The sequence below is a fragment of the Drosophila miranda genome, assembly GCF_003369915.1.
Source record: "Drosophila miranda strain MSH22 chromosome Y unlocalized genomic scaffold, D.miranda_PacBio2.1 Contig_Y1_pilon, whole genome shotgun sequence".
NCBI lineage: Eukaryota > Metazoa > Arthropoda > Insecta > Diptera > Drosophilidae > Drosophila > Drosophila miranda.
The window spans coordinates 9,514,795-9,523,443 of NW_022881603.1; the positions used below are offsets into that span (position 1 = coordinate 9,514,795).

Here is an 8,649-nt window from a genome sequence, read left to right on the forward strand (position 1 = left end):
TTGTAGCCAAAAGCAAGAAATCAATTTTCAGTGGCTACGCAGCGCCCGACGTCACGCTCAGACTGATATTCTGTCTCTCTCGCACGCACTCTTTGTCGTGTCGTTTAAGATTAGCGGCGTCTGCCGGAGGAGAGCCATACTGACTTAGTATCGGGTATCGGTAGGGGTTGGTTGTGCCCCATAAGAAAGAGGCAAGGAATATGTGCTAACGTTGGCATCACAGTTCGCTTTGGGGGATAGCATAGTCGAAACGGAAGGACAGAAGAAATCGCGTCGAGCTGCGGTTGCTTCCTACACGAATCTGAATCAGAATCTGCCCCAAAGGCTCGACTCTTACCCCTTACACAATCTCACAGATGCACACACAAACACACAAACACGCATACACATACTTGAATTAATTCATACTCTAATAAATATACAGAAAGCTCTGTTGAATGTCTGCTGCTGGCACTGGCCTGGCTCCTTTGTTGTTGCCATTCCCATTGCCAATGCTGCTGCTGCTGTTTTCTGCTATTGTGTCAGCATAATCTTTTGGTAGACATTTCGTTTTGATCATCCTAGTCCATTCCGTTTTCACTTCTCCCACTTTCCAGCATATCTGGATGCTATTCGCCTTGGCCTAGAGTGCAGCGCGCTGCAGCGGTGTAAAGTGCTGAACTGAAGACTTGTACAATGCTCCAACTAGAAGAAGAAATGTTCTGCAACATAATTCTGTTACCAGTTGTCAGAGGATACATGTAAGTGGCCTGCAGTTAGCGGGAGAGCCGAAACAATGCCTGCATGGATGGATGGAGTTCATAGACCTATGGGGGCGAAACTTTAGGAAGATGATACCACCCGCCAATCGAACAGCAGTCTGCAGTCAAGGCGCAACTTTCCGTAACAATGGAAACTGAAACCTAATGCAGGACTATAATTGCTCTCGATGTTGGGGTCGACATGCCTGTAGGACTGTCATTCATGGAACGAATCAAGCTGTGAGTCACATTTTCAATTCAATTTTCCACTAGACGAGTGCACAATAGGCAACAACAGCCAAACAGGCCAGCAAAATGAAACCGGCAACACGATTGACCGAGAACAGAGCCAGAAGTAAGACAGGAAGAGGATGTGGGCTGGGACCAGGACCAAAACGAGTACCAACGAGGTGGAACGTTGTGAGTTGCTGCGGACACCGCAACTCTACAGTTATACCCGATACTAAGTCAGTATGGCTCTTCTCCGGCAGACGCCGCTAATCTTAAACGACACGACAAAGAGTGCGTGCGAGAGAGACAGAAAATCAGTCTGAGCGTGACGTCGGGCGCTGCGTAGCCACTGAAAATTGATTTCTTGCTTTTGGCTACAAAAATGATCCGATCTGATTCAGATTCAGCAATCTGATAGATATGGTCATTATCTATGATTCTGCGTTTTTAGTTTTCTCGAATGTGCAATATTGTGGATGCAACAGATTTTCGTCTTTTGTGGGGGCGGAAGGGGGTGAGGCAAAATTCTGAGATATACGTTTTATAGTGAGATCTGACAGAAGTGCGGATACCAAATTTGGTTACTCTAGCCTTAATAGTCTCTGAGATTTGTGGATGCCCCAGATTTTCGTCCTTTGCGGGGGCGGAAGGGGGTGTGGCGAAATTTGGACACAAAACGGTCAAGGTCCGATATCTCACGAGTGTGGATACCAAATTTGGTTGCTCTGGCTCTTATAGGTTCTGAGATCCTTGAACTCATATTTTGCAATTTATCAAAACCGACCATAAAACCTGTGTGTTAGAGAGAGACAGAGCGAGAAAGAATGAAATTGTTTTCTTGATTCTGGCTATAATAATTATACGATCTGGTTGAGATCTTACATTCTAAAACATATAGTCATCCTCTACGATTCTGCGTTTTTGGTTTTATCGTATCTTTAAAAATGTGGATGCCACAGATTTTCGTCCTTTGTGGGCGCGGAAGTGGGCGGGGCGAAGTTTTGAAATATTTGTGTAGCAGTGCCATATCACAGAAGTCTGGATACAAAACATCGTTGCTCTAGCTCTTATTGTCTTTGAGCACTAGGCGCTGAAGGGGACGGACAGACGGACAGACGGACGGACGGACAGACGGACAGACGGACAGACAGACATGGCTCAATCGACTCGGCTATTAATGCTGATCAAGAATATATATACTTTATGGGGTCGGAAACGATTCCTTCTGGACGTTACACACATCCACTTTTACCACAAATCTAATATACCCCAATACTCATTTTGAGTATCGGGTATAAAAATAAGAACTCTCAGCTTGAAACAGCAGTTGAGTATTGGAATGTGCTTTTTCCTCAAAACCTTTGAATCGTTGAAGCTTTCGGCAATGGGTCGGACGGCTGTGAATTCAAATCTATCCAGTCTTGATATTCCCGAATATTTCAGTAACAATTGGTCGACTTTACCGATTGACGCAGGCGCCTTTGCCGGCTGCCTCTGCTCTCTTATACGGCATGTGGAAAGTCTACACTCGTACTGGTTAAGAGAGCCGCCGTTTTCCGGCTCTCTTTGCTGCCTGCTGAGTTTCGAGTTTGCAACGAGATTAGTTTTTCAAAATTAATGGAAAAGAGGAAATCTGCTGCTCGTTCCGCATCAGTGAGCTTCTGCTGCTCGACTAATGGATGCAAAACAACGAAGGGAAATCCGAACAATGCAAGATCTGCTCCATTTTAATATCGCTAATGCAGGCGGTGGGGGCACGGACACGATGTCTTTCGGCTAATGCGCATTAGGCCCTCCTCTGCGTCTGATTATTGGCATTTTCGATGGGTCCGCCTTCAATTTGATGGCCATTTCTATGCAGCTGCCGTTATGTGAAACATTCCGTAGTCCGGCCAACAACTTCTCGAGTTGGTAAAACTCCAGGACCAGTCCGTGTGACGGCCCATATTTGGATGGACTTATTTGTGTGCTCAGAGCTCTAGCTTATCTGCATGCAAGGGAATAAACGGGAATAAAGCGAAAGCTTTTGACGAGAGAGCGAGCTTTGGGCTATCTTGGTGGGTTATCTAGCCCTTGTGCTTTAGAATGGGATGAAGAAACAAAATCAAAGCTCAAGCGCTGGATCATTCGATCCATGGAACTAAATTGTGGAAGGTCAGTTTGGTGGTACGGCGAGATAAAAGAAAAGAAAAGAATAAAAGGTTATACACGTGTCTGAAAAAAAAAGAAAAATTGAAATCAATAAATCGTCGAAAGTAGGGTGCACATGCCAAGCTGCCCCAAAAATTAAGATCAATGTTCTCAAGGATAAACCCGGTTTCAAGCCCCAAACGGTAATTACATAACCCCCGCTTTGACATGTGGCTGATAAAATTTTTCTTCGCCAAAAGGGGTCTGAGCTTTGCCAGTCGATCTCGGTTTCTCCAGTGTAATTTAATATTGACGAAAGTTATCCAACGGAGGTCAAACTTCTGCCGCACAACGAAAATTTGCGATCAACCTTATTTTTGACCTTGGCAGAGGACATACAGTTGCCTCTGAAATTCTATGTCGTGGCCTGGATAGGCACAGACATATCCATATCGGATGTCTTCAAGGAAAAGGAATGACACACACACACACACACACTGAATTCAACCGTAGCTACTATTGCTATTATTATTATTTTTTTTGCATTTAAATTTTGTACATTATAATCTAATCTAGGACACATCGATGCATGCAGGCCTGTTGCAGCGATGGAAAACCAAACGTAAGCTACCTCTAAAAGTAAGAAAAACACCGCTTTGCTTATAATTTGATTTGTTCTTCTAAACTTTTCTCCTCTTTATATATATATAAAAAAACCCCTAAAATTAAGTTGATGTAACTGTAGATAAATAAAATGTTATGAAGATTTGAGGTGATGCTGAGGATGGTTGTTAGTTGGAGTGGAGTTAAAATATGAAAATACACTGAAGATTGATCAACATGAAATTGGAGTAGAATAACTATACAGGGGTATTGGGAAGGGGGAACATATAGAGGTTTAAGGGTTAACACAAGAAATAGGCGAGCAGAGTTAACATGGTAGGGTGGGTAAACGCTGAGATTACAAGACCTAACTCCGTGCGGCGATGCATATGGCACTATTGATTTGATTTGTATAACACCTAACGGCCAGGTTAGCACCAGAATCTCTTGTATGTGTTTAGCTGGAACAACTGAAAGATCCCCCCCATCCGACGAGCCCTAGCCGAAAGATCCCACACAGTGCTAACCATAACATCTATGCAAGTTGTCTAGTTTGTGGAATGCGTCTCGAAAGCTACCACACCAGAACACCGGGACACATTACAAAAGTGGCGCCCAACGTGGGGCACGATACAACAACAACCGTAACAAAACTTTGTGTCTCAGTTATTGTCAGCATATAGAATTTTTGCTTTTGTTTCCTTTCTGGAAAACTGCAATGGTTGGTGCAAGTCACAGTCCATTCTGTCCGAAACGATGAGGGAGCATCGGGTCTATATGCGTGCCAGGAGCTAAGTGGAAAAAAATTGTATTAATGTCTGTGGAAATCTTTAAGATTTAGAATGCTAGTCATTAAATCTTGCTGCCCGGAACAATTGGTATATTTTTTTTCTGAAGCCTCAGCTCGTGTTGAAGACAATATTTTTTTTTAATAGTATATTTTGGGAACAAGTCATGGTGTGATATGTATTGCCATAATCTTTGTATGTTCCATGACATTTCCGAGCATTTATTCGGTAAAATTCTTAAAGATTGATTTGTGTGTGCACCATGGCCGTAAGACGAAGCTTAGATATGACCACATCCACAAATAATGAACAGGTTTGCAGAGTCTGATCACACCCAATGATTTCATTGGATTTAAAACTCATAACACGATGTAAACATATTTTCCATAGAACATGCATTTTGAATTGGCTTGATAAGTCGCGATCTTGCCCAACATGTCAAAACAATGTTACAAGAAACAGTTTATTAGAGGTTCTTTCCGAAAATGTTGCCGACCACAATCTGAACCTGGAAACAAATAGTTTGGAGAGGATTCTGTTAACTAATAGTCAAAAGAAGAAAAAGAGACAGTCGCAGCAATCAAATGAGATAGTAGATCTCGAGGATAACAGTAACGTATTGTCTAATTCTGCTTTTGCGGATAACCCAAACCAAGATGTAGGTTTCTTAGAGCAGAGAATAGTATCACAGGTAGATCATCGAATAACTTCGCAAATTAGTCAAATGCAGTCCATGATCTCGGCAGGAAGAACGGATGCAATACCTAACTTCCATACCAATGCAGATGATAATGGAAATAACAATGAACCTGATTGGGGAAGAAGAACTACTAGAGCTTCGTCACTTAATCTAGAAAGAGACGTACCCACCTTCATACCCAATGAATATAGAAATAGTAACAATCTACCGGAGAGAAATGGTAGTTTCAATCTAAGTCGCGATGTGGGAAAAGTAGCAAATTTGATTAGTAGCTTGAAAGTGCAGTATAATGGCTATACATGATTACAGCTTTGACAAATGATAGCTTACGAGGAAACTTTGAAGTATTGTGCGAACACATTCATATTCTCTTTAGTGGCCGAGCAAGTGAATGGTTCTGGAGATACAGACGCACTGTAGACAGAGTAAACTGGTCCGATCTTTGTAAGTCGCTGAATTCATATTTTCTTGAACCGCTATCTGACGATGACGTGAGAGAATTGATAAGAGATCGCAAGCAGCAAATCAGCGAAAGTTTTGATGAATTTCATAACGGAGTTATGCATTTAGTAGATCGCTTACAATACCCTATTAGCGAGAGTCAACTAACGTCAATTCTGAAACGAAATCTGAGACCGTTTATGAGAAAGGAGTTGTTCTATATAGAAATCAATTCGGTTAGCCAGTTGAGAAAATTAGTCCTTAGACGAGAAGCTTTTAGTGAGGAGTATAACACCGCTAACCCGAAAGCAAACACACGAAAGCAAATTAATGCATTGGAGTATGACCAAGAACGTTCAGATAACCATCTAGGAGAGCAAGAAATTTGCGAACTAAAAAGAACTAGAGCCTTAGAAGAGATTCATTGCTGGAATTGTCGCAGGTTTGGCCATAAACACGCAGATTGCCAATCTGATAAGAAGATATTTTGCTTAGGTTGCGGAGCTGAAAATATAATAAGACCAAATTGTGAAACCTGTCAGGAAAACCGACGGTTGAGCGGCAACAAGAACAGCAGTTACCGCTCAAATCCTCAGCATTAAATAAAGAGCATTCTTCTTCTTACTGTCCGAAAGTCAATATAATTCCTAAATATTTAAATTCTAAAAATATTCAAGGTAAATTATATCCAATAGTCCCGTATCATATAAGACTTCGAAACTATGAAGAAATAAGAGAAAAAATATTTTGTAGCGATTTAGTTAAAAAACCCAGTTGTGTCCTAACTAAGAGAAATACCGTTCGTTTTCGTAACTTTATAAGAAAAGTTAAAGATAGAATGAGGGGTATATCGCTGAGTCTAGATTCGATTGTTGATGTAAAAAAGGCATATCAAACCAATAAGAGAACGTACGATTTGCGCACAAGATACGTTACGTTCGAACTCGGCGAACACGTCTATAGACGAAACAAAAGTAACAAGATCAAGGCATTTAATGCAAAATTAGCTCCTAAATTCTTGAAGGCAACTGTAGTTCGAAAGTTTGGTAACCACTGTTATGAATTAGAAGAAGATGGTCAACAGATAGGAAAGTTCCATGCCAAAGACCTACAAAAGTGCGTAACTTAAAAGATGACCGTTTTCTAGCTTATTTTGAACAAGTAGAACAGCTTAAAAATAACCTGTGGTGTGACGGCCCATATTTGGATGGACTTATTTGTGTGCACAGAGCTGTAGCTTATCTGCATGCAAGGGAATAAACGGGAATAAAGCGAAAGCTTTTGACGAGAGAGCGAGCTTTGGGTTATCTTGGTGGGTTATCTAGCCCTTGTGCTTTAGAATGGGATGAAGAAACAAAATCAAAGCTCAAGCGCTGGATCATTCGATCCATGGAACTAAATTGTGGAAGGTCAGTTTGGTGGTACGGCGAGATAAAAGAAAAGAAAAGAATAAAAGGTTATACACGTGTCTGAAAAAAAAAGAAAAATTGAAATCAATAAATCGTCGAAAGTAGGGTGCACATGCCAAGCTGCCCCAAAAATTAAGATCAGTGTTCTCAAGGATAAACCCGGTTTCAAGCCCCAAACGGTAATTACATAACCCCCCGCTTTGACATGTGGCTGATAAAATTTTTCTTCGCCAAAAGGGGTCTGAGCTTTGCCAGTCGATCTCGGTTTCTCCAGTGTAATTTAATATTGACGAAAGTTATCCAACGGAGGTCAAACTTCTGCCGCACAACGAAAATTTGCGATCAACCTTATTTTTGACCTTTGCAGAGGACATACAGTTGCCTCTGAAATTCTATGTCGTGGCCTGGATAGGCACATACATATCCATATCGGATGTCTTCAAGGAAAAGGAATGACACACACACACACACACACTGAATTCAACCGTAGCTACTATTGCTATTATTATTATTTTTTTTGCATTTAAATTTTGTACATTATAATCTAATCTAGGACACATCGATGCATGCAGGCCTGTTGCAGCGATGGAAAACCAAACGTAAGCTACCTCTAAAAGTAAGAAAAACACCGCTTTGCTTATAATTTGATTTGTTCTTCTAAACTTTTCTCCTCTTTATATATATATAAAAAAACCCCTAAAATTAAGTTGATGTAACTGTAGATAAATAAGATGTTATGAAGATTTGAGGTGATGCTGAGGATGGTTGTTAGTTGGAGTGGAGTTAAAATATGAAAATACACTGAAGATTGATCAACATGAAATTGGGAAGGGGGAACATATAGAGGTTTAAGGGTTAACACAAGAAATAGGCGAGCAGAGTTAACATGGTAGGGTGGGTAAACGCTGAGATTACAAGACCTAACTCCGTGCGGCGATGCATATGGCACTATTGATTTGATTTTTATAACACCTAACGGCCAGGTTAGCACCAGAATCTCTTGTATGTGTTTAGCTGGAACAACTGAAAGATCCCCCCATCCGACGAGCCCTAGCCGAAAGATCCCACACAGTGCTAACCATAACATCTATGCAAGTTGTCTAGTTTGTGGAATGCGTCTCGAAAGCTACCACACCAGAACACCGGGACACATTACATCCGGGGCATCGTAAATTAGCAGCGTTTTATTGCCAGTACGTGACATTTTGGCCTCGTTCCGGCGTCGGCATCAGCAATAATTACGCCGTTCATTTATTTGCCTTGGCTCGACTCTGCTCTGCCCAGTTCTGGTCAGCCCTGGGCGCTACGGCTTTGTCGACTGCCTTTTAAGTTGCTGCCTTTGTGGCTTGTGGTATGTGGCTTATGTGGATGGGGACATGAATCACCCGCCTTCCATCAGCTACTCCGCCTTTCCTTCTATATTTGTACAACAATAAAATATTGATTGTTGCAATTGCTAGGCCCTGTAAGGAGCAGAGCAGCAGCATGACCAATACATAATCATTTCTCAGCCTCACATTACGCATACGACTCTGATTGGGAAATTAACACAGCCAAAAAGGGGGAGCAAAAGCTGCAATTTATATCTATAACTGGAACTATCTTGA

At 41.6% G+C, this 8,649-nt stretch overlaps 2 long non-coding RNA genes across 2 annotated transcripts; both read left to right on the forward strand.

The window, feature by feature from the left end:
• Window positions 1–2,935: 2,935 nt before the first annotated feature.
• Window positions 2,936–7,865, forward strand: LOC117191219. Its single transcript, XR_004473973.1, has 3 exons — window positions 2,936–3,304; window positions 3,362–3,723; window positions 7,765–7,865. It is a non-coding gene; the product is annotated as an uncharacterized LOC117191219 (long non-coding RNA).
• LOC117191218 lies at window positions 4,621–7,399 on the forward strand. Its single transcript, XR_004473972.1, has 3 exons — window positions 4,621–4,805; window positions 4,883–7,221; window positions 7,280–7,399. It is a non-coding gene; the product is annotated as an uncharacterized LOC117191218 (long non-coding RNA).
• Window positions 7,866–8,649: the final 784 nt, after the last annotated feature.